Raw genomic sequence first — 17,689 nt, 5'->3', positions numbered from 1 at the left:
TCGCTGTCAGGAAGGGTGAGGTTACATTAGATTCTTGAATTTTACCTGTACTTTAGAAAGTAAGTCGATGAACAAGCAGATTTTTTAGCATTTTGTAACTCAGCGCATGGCTTTCGTAAATGTTTGAAACATCCTTGTGACCTTGATAAGTGTTCCTCTTTCTGGCTGACACTGGCATTTGGCAATTGTGCCTACTTTAGCAGCTTTACTGCTGGATGTGTCTGGGAGCTGTGTGTTTCTAGTGTTCAGTTACTATTGACCTCTCTGCTGCTGATCCAGCTAGTTCTGTTCCAGTGCCCATTGCTGAGGTGTTCCCTAGCTTGTCCCTCTCCAGTCCCTGGTTTCCAGTTATCTGTCACGTCTGTTATCTGTGCATAGTTCTCATGTAAATGGCAATCCAGTATGCTAAAGCTGAGTGATAGTGTTACTCTTGTTAAGCTCACAATAATAATTTTCTGGTTTTTTTCATCTCGTGTGGAAGTCTGGGACAGTGATGCCTCTAAAGCCTATTCAGCTTTACACTGTAGATGGATAAGGTTTGGGAGAAGGACTGTGCCTTTATTCTCTTGCCTCAGTGAAGAACACAGTCTGCTTTTTCCTCTATCTGTTGGAACCACATGGCTTATGTGTTTTTCCTTTGAGGTCCATGAGGAGTTCTGCTGGAATAAGAGATCCTGTGTTCTAACTGCAGATTAGAAGTGCTTCAAACTGTCCTATGACATCTCCTGTAGATAACTTCCTTGTAAGTCAGATTTGCCCAGAGTGAAAAGTTAAGGTCACAGTTCTGCACTCCTCACAGAAAGTTCTAGTAGTGCTTGATAGTGATTTTTTTATAATGAGTACCATGAAATCATGATGAATATAATTTGTCTTAAAATGTTATTTAAAACACGGAGGCCAGAAAGATGTGTGTAAGTCTGCCTTTTAACCTTTTCCACTAGTTTTCTGAAACTGTCTTCAGTTTGTGTTTTTTTAAAAGGAAGTGGATCTAAACTCTGGATATAGCCATTTAAAGCATTGGACATGAAGGAATTCAGCATAAAATGCAATAGCTTTCAGAAATTATTGATGCAAGAGTAAGCTGAATTTAAACTTTTGAGATCCTGCTTGCTGACCATACTGCACATTTGGTAGCCAGTAAAGTGCTCAAAACACCTAATTTGAAAAAAGCATGAACAGTTTCTCAACATGTCTGTGTGTTTTATGAGTAAAATAATCACATTGGGGTTGGTTTGTTTGTTTGTTTTTTTTTGAGGGAGGTAAGCTACTCTCATGGGAAAGATGTCTGAACTAGCTTTAAATGTGTATTATTGAATATAGTTTGTAAATTATTGCTATGAATGTAAGGCATCATATACTTGAGCAACTCCTTCATGCCTGCACTAAAATACTGTATACTTTGATGTGGTTTTGAAGTGTCTGAAGATATGTTAATTTACTTTGGTGTGTAATCAGAGTTTGGGTTTTATAGTTTACGGGGTTCCATTGCTTTGTCTACTTTTTTATCTGGATCTGGAAATCTGCTATTAAACAGGAGGGATGTACTTAAATGAGTGAGATATACCATTATATAAAAGCAGATAAATAGAAATTCTAACATGTCGGCATTATGTCTGACATTGATCTCATACTTGTCACCATGCTATGTTCCATTTTTTGCTATTTTAAAATTTGGTGCCTACCTTTAAAAAGGGTGTAGGAGCAAGTGCTGAATTTTGTTAGCAGGTTGGCTTTTAATAGAGTGGAATGTCTGCCTGTATATGTAATTTTTTACCCTTTATTTCATAGCCAAATTAGTGCATTGAAGCCTAATTCACCATTTTCCTCTTCAAGCTATGTTCCTTAAAAATGAAACCCATAGCTACTTAAACTTTTCAACCTTTCCTTAGTCAAGTTAGTCATTGACTTCATCCATGATTCTGTGTCAGCGGAAGTTGACAAAGTCAAGGTAAATCTTGGGCTTTCCAACTTGCATATGATTTTGTGAAAGTACTAGTAAGTCCTGTGGTTGCTTTGAATATGTATATACATATTCAAGGGGGGGGGGGGGGGGGAGACAGCATTTTAACTGTCACTCAGCCTGGACTTTGCTGTGCATTGTTTTGATCAGTTTAAATTTTGCTACTGGCATCAATAAGGTAAAAGTCAAATAAAAATGAACTGCTTATAAAAATGTAGCAAAATTATTACCTGTAGTTTGATAGTTATGAACAATGAAACTGACTTCAGACCTTAGAAACTTTTGGTGGTGTGTTTATTAATTCAAAATTATCTTTACAAAAAGCTGCATTTGAAAGTTTTGCCCATCCAACAGTATTGTAGGACATTTATCACTGTTGCAGGTGATCCACATTAGAAACCTATAGTTTGGTTTGCTTTGAGAGGACAAAGACCAACAGGAATGCATAGCCAGCACACAGGGAAATGCCCTTAAACTGTGGCTTATTATTATTCATTAGGCAGAGTTGCCAGTAAGGAATTGTAAGGGATGTAATCTGCTTTCATCAATGCACAAGTGTAACAATGATTTTCATGCAAATTGAAAAGAAGCTACATCCAAAAGAATACAGCTGCCTGTCAAGTTTGGTAAATGGCAGGAATTTTTTTCACATAGCTGTATTTCCAAAACATTCTTCATCTTTTTCTTCAAATCATAATTTTGTTTCATTCATACACACTTTGAACCTAAATGTCCCAACATAAAGCTGCTGTTTAAGTTTCCTTTGGCTTTTACTTCATACGTAGCAGTTCTTAAAAAGAGCATTTGTCTATCAGGCTGTGTCTTGCTGGTACTGACCTTCTTAACAATAGGCTTATACCAAAACAAAAAAACAAATCAAAACACAAAAGAAAAAACCTTAGAAAATAAATAGTTGCTCTGTGGTTGTGCACAAATAGAGCTTGTTCCTCCACGTTTCTGATCCTGTGCTGGTTTTGTGAGTGAGTTTGTAATGGGGAGACCATGTGGAAAAAAGTGGTCTTACAAGAATGTGACTTACTGATCTGATCTTTGGAGAAGTCTCAGTTCTAAGTGTAGGCTGACTAGACTTTCCCTCAGAAAGAAGGTGAATGCTGAAGAGTAATCCTAAAGGATTTACATGAAAACTGCATCCTTTTGGGAAAGATGCAGTTGCTGAGCTTTTGTAGGGGAACTGGAAGCAGGCTGCTCTTAGAACAGTGTGTCTGTCTGACTTTACTTAAATCTCCAACTCCTGTCCATGTCTGTTTTCATGAATACAACTAGCAGCTAATTTCTTTCATTCCCCAAAAGCCAGTCTTCTCCTGCTCTTGAGAAACACAGTCCATTGTTTTGGCTATTGTTTCTTAAGTAAATGGATACAGACTGTATTAAAAGGTTTGGTGCTGATCTGCTGCTGCCACTTAGAGAGCTCCTTCAAACCTGTTTCATTAAAAGCAGACAGAACATTTTTTTTCTCACAGATTATTGTATTCTGTGTGGAATCTCTTGCATTTAGTATGAAGAAAGTTTACAGTGAAGCCTTTATGTTGGACACAAGTAAAAATGTGCAATTTTTTCTTTTTATTCCTATTAACTGGATTTTTGGGACTGTTCTGCCAAATGTGTTAGTAGTCCAAAGTATCTGGAAGTTTTGGAGAATGGATACAACTGTTGTTATGCTGCATGTTCCATGGGAAACTAGGCTCAAGTTGGTTAATATATGCAGGCTTTTGGTTTATCAAGTTGTGAATGGGAAGGATAAAGGGGGTGGGCAGTGATTATGTAACTTGATGTTCAGTCATCTTCTGTATATCTGAATGATTGTTGGCAGGGGTTTCCTCAGAGGAAAAATGAAAATGTTTTTGTGTAGTATCCTACTTATTTAAATTTTTTTGAAACAGGAGTGGAGAAAAAAATTGTTAACTGTTTTCAGGAAGAAAGTTAATGAGTCATATAATCATGTAGTGAGATGTTTTTTGGTCAAGACAGGAACAGGTGAGAAGAGCTTGTGTGAAGGCAAAACTCTGGTGATAAGGTGTCGTAGGTGAAGGGATAGCAGACTAAAAGGTAATTATGAATATTAGGGTAAATGGTGTTAAGCATTTTGGAAATACCTGTTAGATCACATTCTCCTCTCCAAGATATTCTTTCCTCTCATTGTGTTTAATCCCCTGTTCATATTTGTATTTTTGTCATAGGAATTGTCCAAGAGTTAGTGTATGCACATTCATCCATGGCTAGCTGCTTTCCCCTCCCTGGGGAAGCTCATGCTTTGCTAAGGTTTTTTAGCATACCACAGTGTATGGCTCTCTGTATTTTCATGAATATTCCAGGAACTGGAGGTGCTGGGGAGCACGTGCCTGTATGAACCCCCTTTCCTTGTTCTGTAAGTGGGACCTTCATTTGGTTAAGTCTGAGAACAGGGCTCCTGGAATTCAGCAGCCTCATGGCAGCTGTGTTGAAGCTAGTTGGGGATGGTTCAGCACTGAGCCAAGCTGTTTTGGTGAAAGGAAGCAACTTATTTCTTTCTCATTCATCTTCATAGACGGTTTCAATAAGATGGTAAAATTAGGTGGAAGTGAATGGGTCAATTAACACCTGTAAATGTGTCTTCCAGCTAAGTAACTTGTTAGAAATATATTTGCTCTTTTGAAGGGCTGTGAACTCCCATCTAAAACACTGAGGTTTCAGAGCAGAAAGAATCAGAGTTGGGTTTATTGAAATAAACAAAACATATATCATGAATTTTCTAGATGTTTCCAATTTCTTGCTAAGTGCTCCAATTGAAATGCTGATTATGCTGCACTTCGGGGTACGGATCTGTGGCTGGCAGAGGGTCATGGTGGGAATATCTGTCTGTGTCTGAGAAAGAAAGCAAGATTAGTTAAAATCCCATGTTATGAGAAAGAGTGAGATAAAGCTGAGGAATGCTGAACTTCTCTTGCATGCTTAGAGCTACTGTAATGTAAAAAAACCTTGGGATTTTTTTCATTACAATGAGACTTTTTCTTACTGGCTTTATTGAGAATAGGGTCATACAAGCAGCCTTTTTTGTACACTGCACTATCCACAGATCATTGTGGTCTTTTAACTTTGTAAAAAAATACTTGTCTTGCAAAGAGCCAAAACCAGAATCCCTGTAGTAAATTAGCTGTGTGTCTACTTTAACACATGCATAATTTTCCAGCGGTAATTTGTGTGTCTCAAGTTTGTAGTTTGACAGCAGGGAAATTATATACCTAAGTGTTTTGAGTTAAACTTTCTCTTGACTAATGTTACATACACACTGTGGCTGTCTTGAAAGTGTGCTGTACTCTGCTGAATTGCAGCTCCCTAAACTTCCAAGTCAAATGCTTATTTAGCTTCACAGAAAGCTTATTTAGCTTTGCTTCTTTATGCAATTGTGGCATCATAGTAGTATCCAACACTGTTGTCTTTAGTTCCTGGGAGTAGAAGATGTGTTTCTTTTCTAACTACTGGGAATTGCCATCACAAGAGGCTCCAGTACCCTGCTGTACTACGCAATGTGAAAAGAAGTGTTCCAGCTGTCAGCCGTGCACTTCTTTTCATCGCATAGAAAGGTAGCAGTGTTAATTGTCTTTATATTGCACTTGCTGATTTACAGCTGTTTACACCTAAGCTGTCTCTATAGCTACCTCTAACACAAATAATTCAACTCAGACTTTCCCCAGTGCTTCATGAAGTTTCCACTTCGGAAAAGGGACAAACCTTTACCTTTGGTGTTCAGTATTTTCAACTTTGGTCTGAGTGATTTGGGAGAGAGAGAAGGTGAGGCACAATGAGGAGTTATTAGCACAGGATAGAACACAGAGTTCTGTTTCACTTTTGCAGATCCTGTTGATCTGCAGTGTCTTTTTTAGTACTCAGAGCTTTATAATTTGTTAACATTACTCTTAATTTATGTAATTTTAGAGATAATTTAGCTCCTTTTTTTTTTTTTTTTTGTGCTTCTCACCATGTTGGCAGGTCTGTCTGTGGGAAACAAAGCCATCAAGTTTGCTTTCCTCAAACTCTCTTGTGCTTGCTATAAAGCACTGACATTTTATTATGTTTTGATATTTGGTGGACTGAGATTTCAAATTGTATTCTATATTGTGCTTTTTTATTGTCATTTTCCTTACCTAACACAAATGTAACATGCATAGTTTTCATAAAGCATTGAGTTCTGTGGAGTTGTTTTTTGTGTTTTCTTGTACAGTTCCTGACACAATAAACCTACAATCATGATAAAAGCATGTTGGTACTGTTATGAAAAAAATGCAGTAGTATGTTACTGTGTTTTGCATGTATCATAAACCAAATAAAGAAGACTAAAGTTTTTGCAATTTATTTTTGACAAAACATAGTGTTTGAAATAACAGGTGTTAAAATCTTATACAGGTGTATTCATGCTAATGTGCAAAATGGAGCACCAGCATTGTTCTTTCAGGACAAGAATCATGGGATTAATAGCAGGAAACATGGAAGGGAAGGGACAGAGAAGATTTGTCTTCCAAAGAGAGGGAATGAAATACCAGTTTGAGTCTTAAAAATTTACATCCAATTGTCTGGTTTTTTTAGAATTATACAATACATATAGACTACTTCTAGACTTTTGAGGGATCCCCATGGATATTTTAGAGTTTTCCTATTCTGTAATCAATTACTTGAATGAATGCAGTAGCTGTTTTCTTGGAGTGTATGGAGATCATGCATAAAACACTGGAGAGAAAACAAGTTTTACTGAATTGTAAGTTTTACTGCATATTTCCAGTTTGTTTCCATTTGTTTGGTTTGATGAAAGAAGTTTGAAACAAAAGAGAATGTAAAAGTGGCAAGAGTCATGCACAGAGCTCTTAACATGGGTGCTTGTGCAAGTATGTGTGCACACGTTTGTACCAGGAGCATGCCTTGGCTATTTTAAGAGCTGATTCTTAATTAAAGAAGATATTAATCTGGGTAAAATCAATGTCATATCTTGCAGGCAATCTGTCTTCTCTTAATTTCTGTCTTTTTTTAATAGAAACTGTTCACGGTGTACTTTGAGGAATGCAGTAAATTATGACTGTCAAGTTATAGCAAGTTCATCTGTTATTCTTCTTAAGTCCTAAGGATATTTACTAAACAGGATAGTATAGGCAAGTCTAGAGAATCAGTGTCACATATTAATGGTCTTTGCTATCATAGTGATTGAAATTTTAAAGCTGACAGGTAACAGTAGAGAAAGAGCTATGGGAATTAATGTTTTTTTAATTGTGAGACTGGAAGCATCTGCATTTTGTGGTTCTCTCAACTCAGTGACATCTCCACTTCTCTCTGCTCTAAATAGAGTGTATCAAATTATTCATAATAAATAATGAAACTAATTTTGCTGGTGGATGTTTTCATGAGATTAACAAAAAAGCATTGTTTTATGGATGTTGAAGGCACAGGCAAGAAGTGCATTGTGTTAGGAGCTCTTCTCTCTTTTGGCTGCTTTTGCAGACCATATGACTGATGGTGTGCTGAGTTAAGCAGTGCAAGGGTATTTCTGCACTTCAAGCAGTTCAGTGAAGCCTTGTTAAGGGACAGTCTCTGTCCTGTGTTACTGGAAGGGAGCTGGGCAGACTGAGATATTTTGTGTAAGTTCAATTTCACTCTATTTGGGGTCTGAAAACTCCCAATGCCACTTTCTCCATAAACAATTCTGCACAAGTATTTGCAAGGACTACGATTTGGTGAACTTTTTTGTAAATTTAAGAAAACAAGCTTTCTTTGGAACTCTGCAGTGCTCTTTAATTCTATCAGAAAAAACAAAACACACTAAAGGGTATAAAAGGTTGTCAAAATCAAAGTTTTATTTCTAGTAATAAGTAGCACGAAGGGAAGAAAAAACAGTTTTATCTTTCAAATGAAGGTATTTTTCTTAGGTGCAATACACATGCTGTGCTTTTATGATTTTTGTATTTGATGTATGTGCAAAATGGGCCTGTAAATATACTGCAGCTTCACCACTCTTTCCAGCAAATAGCTTGCATTCAATTCAGTTATGTCATTTCAGTGAATACAGCTGGGATGCTTTGCAGTTAATTCTAATTTATTGCTGTTACCTTCATGAAGGTAGAGTTGAAGCTCAGGAGGTACATACTCTTGACTCCAGTGTTCCTTGGTTTGCTTAGGCTAGTGTTTGAGAGAATGTAGAAAATATGAAAATTATAGCTAAATTTATCAATCCTCTGCTTTTCCTCTGGCCAGAAGTATGAAATTTCCTTCTTGATTTCTGCTTAAATAAGTAGATTTGGTAATTTTATTAATCCAGTGAGCTTTCTGGATTTTGAAACCATTCTCTTTATGCATCTTAGGAGGTGATTTTCTTTTTCCCTCCTATCATGCCTAGTGTTTTCTTTTTTTCTTCTCTTTTGAGTTGTTAGTCAAATGAGATGTAGGCTCCAAAATAAAGATCCAGCAGTGGAGCAGTGCTTTCCTTAATTTCAGTAATGCTCATGATTTTCCCCCACCCTCAATATTGAGTAGTCCTACACTGCTTAAGTCTTTTGGAAAAAAAAAATCAGTTGTAAGTCTGAGTCATGCTGTCATCTGGAACTAAAGCTTGGATGCTTTGAGGGTTCCTGGTAGGGATTCACAGATAGCAGATATTTTCATTTTTGCAAGCTCATAATAGGTTTATGATGGCTGCAGTTATTAGCTTATGAATGATGATTTTATTTCTTTTGTTAGCACTTTTTCAAGACAGAATTGAATCAAATAGCTTGAAGAAAACAGGACAACCAGCACTATTGTATCTTAACCATAAATGACCTGAGATCCTGCTTTTACCATCTAACTTTTGATAGAGGCCTGAAATATTTTGAGTAAATGAAAATGTTAGGGTTTTATTTGAGGATTTTTTTTTTTCATGTAATATAAATGCTGTATATAGACTGTGGTCTACTGGCATTTGTTCCTGTAGTTACAAGGAATTAAGATGGCAAAGCAGTCTAAACTTGCATGGAACAAAACCAAATCCATTTTTTCTGTTGCAACAGCAATTTAAAGAAACTGTAGTAGATAGAAGTATAAAAAATGTGAAGAGTATGAATCAATCTGAAATCCTCTTCCCTATACTGTATAAGCACTGTGTAGCCCCCACACTGAAGTTTTCCCCTAGTCTGGCACTGATCAAATGAGAAATACTTTTAGTATCTGAAATAGAATTTTAGAAGAAAAGAATAGTTACTGCAGTTGAACATGTACAAAGACTCTGAATAGTCCTTTGTTAAAAATAATTGTCTTACTAATTTAAACATAGCTGTTTAAAGTATCCAGAAACTTTAGGGTTTTTTTTAAGTTTGCAAGTAATACCACAGTGGAATGTTTTCAAATATAAGGGCAAATTGTTAGGTTCACATAGGGTATAACCAGATAGTAGGCATGTAAGCCTTAAAAGGAGATGGTTCATTTAAGGATGGGTAGGCAGTAAAGTCTCTCTTGGTGTCCCGTCATGTGTTTCCCACCTCCCACACTTCTACTGGTCTACTTCTTTTTCCTCCAGTTACAGTATTTTTAAAAATGTATTATTTTTTCAAAGTAGTTAAGATTTATTACTGTATTTTTGCTACTCCCTTGCTTTTCCAGAATACTGTGCTAGATTAACCCCTGAGAACACATGTACAACTTGCAGGCAGTGGTCAGTCAAGTAACTTTTATACCAAGCAGGCCAGAAGTATAGGGTTTGGCATGAATAGAACTACTTATATGCTTAAATTCAGGAATCTTGTTGAAGCTGAGCCAGTGTCTCTGCTAGATTTCCAATTTCCACTGCTTGCTGCCAAGTATATCAGAGCTGTCTATAAATAGTTTGTGGAATTTTTGAGTGAGAATAAATAAATAAATAAAAGTCAGGTTCTTTTCTGTCCCCATCTTTTCAAACTGAGGAGCTTTAACTGGTTTAATGCTGAAACCTTCACCAAAAATCCTTCTCTTGAGTTAATTTAGTTATTAATTTAAAATTTTAACGAAAACTGAATCAATTAAAAATGGTCTTGTGGGATTTACAGGTGTGGCCAGATTGCTTTTTTTCCACCTGCAGCATTAAATCAGAGTTGCCATAGTTACTACTCTTGCTTTTCTTCTGCAACCTAGGTCAAAGGAACTTTGGGTTATCTTGCTAATTTGGTGTGCAAAGATCTTTTAAAAATGCTTCCTGTTCTCTCTCCTCTGAGAGTCTCTCCTGCCTGTACACCCAGAGAAAAGTTTTGTGGTGCATTTAACGCAGCCAATTACAGAACTGCTGGTTGCTTTGCGAGTTTGTTTCCCAATAAAGAAGAGCTGTCCTTTCCTCTAGAAGAGTGGAAAGTGACTGAGAAGCCACATCTATAGAGCAAGAATGCAAGAGCTCACATTGTAGAATGCAGCAGCTTCCAAATAATTTATGTATCCCATTGGTGCTGAGGACTGTGTTTTGAAACTCTGGCATCACCTGGCTTGCAACATGTATGTTAAGTTTGTGTTATGTTTACATCTTATAGTTTATATGGAATATTGTACATTTTCTTTTGTCTATTGCAGCAGCATTCACTGTTGGTGTAGTACTGGTTAAAGTTGGCTTTACTCTCTCTACAATGAATAAAGATTTGGGAACTTTATGCCTGTGTTTTATTCAGCAAGAGATTTAAAAAACCCTGTTTTTAATGAGTATTGTGCACCTACGTGCCATTTGAATCCCCTGTGTGAGGAAGAAAGGACTGTATAGGAATGAGAGGTGATACATAAGTGAAATGTTGGACACAATGATTTAAGTATACAGTGCAGACTTTCAGCAGCACTGTACACGTTCTTTTATAACATAACATAAATAAATAAATAATTTTCTAAGCACAAAATGGTAGATAGTGGCTGTTGTAGAAAACAAAAATCTAAAACCTACGTAAAACAACTCAAAATTGATTTTCTAGTTCTTGTCTTAGTTTTCTAAATAGAATGCATCGCATCACAGTTCTAAAATTGGTTCAATATAAAATAACAGCATTGAACATTATAAACATTCTATGCTTTCTTTTTTTACAGTGAAATTTTATGTGCTTATTTCCTGCTTTTGTATCATAAGCACATTTAAATAAGCCAGTATTCCAGTATAGTTTCATCTATTAGTCATTTTTATTATTTCTTTAATTAAATAAATGAATTATGCCATTGTAGTATTCAAGTATACAACACTTTCTCTTTCACGTGAACATTCATTTTGATTGTTTGAAATTTTAGATATATTTACTGTTCCTTCTTTGTAGCTTATGTTCTGTTGCAGGGATTTGGAATAAATCTTGTCACTGTTGCTTAAGTTGTCTTTACTAGGGAATTCTGACTGATGTTTGCACAGCAGTAAGGCTTTCTCTCAATGCTTCTGTCTATTGCATGCGTAATTTTATATTAAAAGAAATGGTTATTTAATCCTTTCTTACTTGAAGGATAATTCACATCTTGCTGAATACCTTAATGCTGTTTTACAACTGACCAGCTGAAATTCCTGTGACACCATTACTTAACCTTCAGGAAGTACAGAAGACAGCTGCATGAAACTACGTAACACCACACTGTCGATTTAAAAATAAATACTACAAAGCTTCTCAATAACTCTTGTAATTTTTCAGCCAAACTGGAGATTATTGATCAGTTAATGTCTAAAAGTGAACACCGTTTTTTAAATTGCCTTTTGTGGTGAAATACAGGAATTTATGCAAAAATGTGTATTGCTCTTTGTTGAGGAAGTAAGCAAACAGCAGCTGTGTGTAGGACAAAAGCTTCTGGTCAAAGATGCAATGCACTACTTGAAAAGAATAAACACATGAAAATATGAGGTAGTGGTAGATCATGAGTTTCATCTTGAGTAGTTAATCCAAATACATGTTGGTGCACAAGTGTGTTAATTTGATTACATGTTTATCTCTAATCAAAAGGTTTCAGTGATTTCAAACTAAGATATCAGAAGGCAGGAAATAATAAAAGTGGGTTAGCCTTGAAGGCTGTTGCTAGTTTGTGTAGGAAGCTGAGAATGGCCCTGCTGCTTTGCTTTGTTGCTGAGTATGGAGACTTAAAAAACATTGCCTTGCTTCAACAGCCTCTGTACCCTGAGCTCTACCACACCTTAATGTGAAGCATTCCCTGTAGCAATAATATTGTTTATTTCATTAATTGCTCTGGGAGGGCCAGTTTCAAATGCCTATACTGCTCTTATTTAATTATTATTTAATTAGTTTTCCTTTTATTTTTCCTATCTGCTCCACTTTGGTCTCCTGTTTCCTATAATGTTGAAATTGCACATGTAGCTCTGTTCTTATATTCTGAAGAAGGCACAGTCTGAATTTCTGTAATACAGTTTAGCAGTTGTAGGAGAACATGTTTTGTACAGATACAAAGTACACAGAGACTTCTGTAGATTATAAAGGATAAAAAAACAAGTCTAGTCCTTTTTGTACTCTCATACTCATTTGAAATTATAGAAAATTATTGCTCCCCCCCCCCAGTTGCACAATGTTAATTTACTGTGTAATACTCTTTCTGCAGTACAGGAGAGTTTGGCAGCAGTATGGCCATATACCTATGGATATGTAGCTCTTTGGTGCAGTTACAGCATTAAATCCTGAAGCTAATGCATTTAATTCTAAATGCACAATAGTTGTAACAAATATATGTGCAAAAAGTGTTCAGGCAGTGAGGAGTTTATAAATGATAAGTCAAAAGACTGAGGAGGACTCTACATAATTTTTTGGCTCATTAACTGCATGTGACCTGCCATGTACATAATTCGGTATAGTAATTTGGGTTAGTGTTAGGTACTAAACTAATGTTTTTATCATAGAATGAGTTGGAAGGGACCTTTAAAGATCACCTGGTTTATCACCTAGTTTATCTGGAGGAGGGTGGTAGTACTTGCTTTTCTGTTGATCTCTTGCATGCCTTACTCTGAGCTGTAACATCCTGACTTTAGATTAACCACGGGTATGACTGATAGGCAGTTAACCTTTGCACTTTTACCCCACAGACTCTGCAAATGAGTGTGACTGTGGTTCTGTCACACAGCACCTTCAGGTGGAGCTGGTTTCTGCACAACTTGTGGTTGGAGATGTGCTGGAAGTGAGTGGGTGGGATGTCCACTGGCTGGGACTGTCACAACACATGCTAGCAGAAGCATGCTGGAATAATAGAGAGGCATTGTGAGTGCTTCTAGCTCCCATATCTCTAGATCAGGAAAGATATTTCTATTTATGGGCTAGGGCATCATAGCACTATGGCAAAGTGGCTCTTTAGTGGGGTTATGTGTAAGGCAGCACCAGTTTGTCCGTGGAATTTATAGTAAGTTTCTTATTTTGGTGGCATCATCCACACTTGGTCAGTTAGAAGCAAAATTTGGTGCAGATTAATGCAAGATAAGTTCAGGTGACAAGAGGCAGCGTAAACAAGGTAAGTTTACTCTTTGTAATGTATGGAGTGGACAGGAATTGAGGGAGTTGGTTGAAGAAAGGGAGTTTGATTATGAAGTACATTGTCTAAAAGTAAAGCAAGCTGAAGATGTGCCATGATAAAGGGTGTTCAGAAACATGTGATACACAGGAAGTGTTGATTTGTTGTAATTGCAGTTCAGTAGAAATATCCTGTCTGTTCTGTTTATGCAGCATTCATTATGTACCACAGTACCTTTTAAACTCAAGGTAGTTTAGAAAAAGCTCTTTTTGTAGTCATTCAGTTACAGCAGTTCCTCACTTTATGCAACTCTATTTATAGAAAGGTTGTAGTTTGGCTGTTATAGCTGATGGCAGAGGCTTAATTTAATCTTGATATAAAAGAATTTAAGTTCAATGGAGATAATGTGTGTGTGACTTTTTTTTTTTTTTGTGGACAGTAAGTAGTCCAACAGCAAAAATCAATACATCTTAAATGTGCGGTTTGCCACTGGATTATTTTTTTCTTTGAATTTTTTGTTTCACAGTCAAGTTAATTTCTCCTTAAAACACAATCTGGATTTAACTGAGTCCTAAGATACATGTTGTTCTTCCAAACTGAGGTAATAAAATTTTATTTTTACCATAGTGGACAAAATCACATATACCAATTTTTGGGTGCACTATGACAATATTCATCACTTCACTGTGCATTTGTACTACTGGTGTAGGCTATGGAAAGGAGGAATATATGGGAGTTGCCCTTATGTTAGCCTCCACAAAAGTCCATCATTGCTACTGTCTGGGCTTCAAATAATAGAAACTGGCAAATTTCCAAACCTGTAATATTTTTCAAGTGTGAAAGCTTTGTTTTTTCCATACTTTTCCCTTATACTTTTTCCTCTGGAGTTTGGTTGGTGTGTTTGCTCTTTAATGCTTTCCTTGTTGACAAACCTGCTCCCCAGGCCTATGTTTATTTTTCTGTCTGTGATGAAACTGAGATGTTAGTGAGTTAAATACTTTCCTAGGCCATGGTTTTTTATATTCCGCATAGTTTTGTTCTCCTCTCAAGACTCAGGAGACTACAGGGTTCATGGATCTTGGTACCAGGATGTTTGGAATTCATGTTGTGAGTGTGTTGGGTTTTTCAGGGTGACATGGGGGATATTTAACATCCCCTCATGTAGACTGATAGGGGAGAAGAGCTCCAACTGCTGGAAAACCTGAAGGCAAACCTAGTGTCATCCAGCCTGTTTCTGTGGTCAGTCAGCTGTGAAATACATATCAAAAGGAATTAATACAAGTGCTTGTGGCACTACCTGTTGTCTGTTCCTGCCTGCTCCCAGAACAACCCAGTGTCTAAACGTGGAGGATCCGGGTGGGATAAATAAACTGACAAAGATCAAAAGGGACTGGCTTTGTGCTGTGAAAATGGAATCTTTTTTATTTTTTTTTTCTGGTTGAAACTGTGAAAATCGATTTTTATAGTTATTCAGGACAGAAAGGCACCTCAGAAATTGGAGATTAGTCCATATGTAGACACACTCATATATGAAGAGTCTAATTTAAGAGATACTACCAGCAATGGTGGCAACAAACTTGTGCTCTCAGGTAGAAAGCCATTAAAAGTACTTCCCACGTTTTGTTTAATCTGTAGGTTACCAGTAGTTTAACATATCTTGGATCCTATTTATCAAAAAATCTATTTTTATTTTTTTTTTAAAGAAAAAAAAACATAGTTAACACCTTTTCATCTTGAGACATGTTCATTTTAATTTAACTTAAATGCAGTTGCTGACCATCTTGAGATGCAGAACTGAAGTACACATACTTTTCTGTTTAATAGCACTTAACATAAGTGATCTGTTTGATGTGTTTATAAGAGGTTATATAGGAGGTGGATATAGTCTGGCTTACACGGGTGATTTTTTAAAAGAAATTTAAAAGAAAAAGAAAAAAACAAAGTGGAGGAAGATGTTTTTAAAAAACAAACTTAGTTTCTTGGGTTTCCTGCAGGTAGAATGGATCCATGCAAGATCTTCTTGGTGTGCCTTACAGTGCTGTGCTATGACACAGACTTTTGGCAGCTTCTGTAAGTCATATGGGCAAACCATTGTTAGGTGGAATCTGTTTCAATTTAAAATTTCTGGTACAAATATAAATGAGTAGAAAATATTTCTTTAAAACATTAAGAAATATGAAAGCATACTCATGACCTAGGAATTTTTTTTAGGTACTTGTACTCTGCTGTATTAGACTAACAGGAATTTCAAAGATAATTGTGTTCCTATAGTTTATTGTAATTATGGACCTGTTATCTTATATCTATTGATTTCTTAGCAATAGATGTGTTGTTATTCTGTTGGAATGAGTTTATATAGGACCATGTGACATAATTGAGTTCATGTAAGAATCAGTGCCTAAAAATTTCATAAAGTTGTCAGCAGTTACTAACACTTAAATGGTATCTGAGCAGACTATTTCAGTGACAGTTTCCAATAAAAAATTAAGTAATAATCTGACAGGTTAAGGTTTATCTTTCATGTAACGATTATTGGGAAGGCAGTAATTTTGAAAGAATCACCTTGTTTTGATACCACAGCACTTGGATCTGAATGGAAGCTGCGTTATCACACATTAATGCTGCTTCTGACTAGTCACTGTAGTTTGACAATAAATGTGACATCTTTTTATCTCAATAGATTAATTGTTAGATCATAAAGTATATTTGGATGGAAGATAAAGCATTCTGGTTTTGTGTATTTGCTTAAGATTTCTTAATTGAACCCCTTAATTATAAGTCGGTGTGTGTAGGATTTGGGTGTGAGTTCCCATTTTAATAAGCTTCTCAGTGTTACTGATTTGTAGGGGTTTCATCCTTTTTTTATACATACATTGCTTCTTTCCATCATTGAAATGTTATGTCAGTGTTTTCATGGTTTGTTATATTTATCAGAACTGCTGAGATATTGTCTTCAATGTAATTTCTTCAGGGTTTTTCATACTTCATAATGTTTGTGAATTTTTTTTTTGTTATGGTGTCCATTTCAGTGTTCAATAGCAGCTACAAAAATAGTTGCTTATGCTTATTAAAATACGAAATGTGTAAATAACCCCAACTGCAAATGGAAAGGTGAAATACCAATAAGCTATTTTTGACCTAAACAAGAGGTCTAGAAATGTGCTAATGTTTTCCTTATGTTGTTGGAAATAATAGAAAACAAGACAATCAGGAATGTGCTTTTATGAAATCAGGTACAAGTAAAATCACTATGGCAAAGATGATGTTCATTTTGTAAATTTAGAGATAGGTGCTATTTAAGACATTAAGTCAGAGCAGCAAATGCTCCTTGGATTGTGAATTTCTATGCAAAATGGAGAAATCATTTGGAGACTTGCTTTTTAAAACTTATTGCTACATTTTACTTTTGTAAACAATTTGATTGGAAAATATTTCCTCATTTAGTATTTGAAAAAGGTTTTGTTTTAAAATACTTCTGTCTTTTGAGCATTGAAGGGAATTGCTACAGTGTAGATTTTTTATAAAAATTGAGACAAAGCAAATTGGTATGTAAATACATGCAGCAAAATGAATGCATCCAGTTGGTGAGGGAAGTATGTCACTTTAAAGAGCCCAAGAAATTATTATTTTAAAAGATAAATTAGACTTACTGTTTTTCTACAGCAGGTTTCTAACTGTGTTATGTCTTTAGGAAGTAAATAAGTATGTCTTTGTTCATTTGATGTCAACCTTGGAAGTAATTTCTGAAACAGTTTCTTTGTAACCATGGTAATGGAGGAGCATTGAAATGCTTGCTTAGGATCAACTGGATCAACTTAAGTTTTGAAGCTTGGTACAGAAGGAATTTTCTTCATGTGTTTATAGCTCTTGTTATCCAAACGTATCTCTGTACATTGCTGTGCTGGCAGACAGGTGATTTTACATGTATGAAAATCTGTCTGATGTGACAAATCTTCAGCATTACAGAACTTTGATAGCTTCAGACCTGTGGTTTTAAAATTTGCTTTGTGATGTATTTTACATTTTAGATTCTCTTCCTGTGTTCAATAGAGCTTATTTATGAAAGTAGCTCTCTCGTCCTGAAATACCTAAAAGATTTTATTAAAAATTTATTGTAAAGGTTAAAAGAAAAGATGTTAAATAAAGAAGAGTAGAATGAGAGCTGTTAAGTAGGAGAAATATGTAGAAATACAGCTTGATCTCTCTTATCTTGTACAGGGCTACCACCTGTCAGCAAACATATTTTCTTTAGCAGACTGCTTTTACTTTGGAGCTATATAAAGTAGCATTAGA

At 35.9% G+C, this 17,689-nt stretch overlaps 1 protein-coding gene across 3 annotated transcripts in view; it reads left to right on the top strand.

Annotated features, from left to right (window-relative positions):
- Window positions 1-17,689, top strand: part of LRP12 (LDL receptor related protein 12) — a 47,961-nt gene that overhangs the window by 7,984 nt on the left and 22,288 nt on the right. The window lies entirely within an intron of this gene.

This window comes from Heliangelus exortis, chromosome 2 (genome assembly GCF_036169615.1).
Source record: "Heliangelus exortis chromosome 2, bHelExo1.hap1, whole genome shotgun sequence".
Lineage (NCBI taxonomy): Eukaryota > Metazoa > Chordata > Aves > Apodiformes > Trochilidae > Heliangelus > Heliangelus exortis.
Note: the sequence above shows the minus strand (reverse complement) of the source record. Positions and strands in the feature narration are given on the sequence as shown.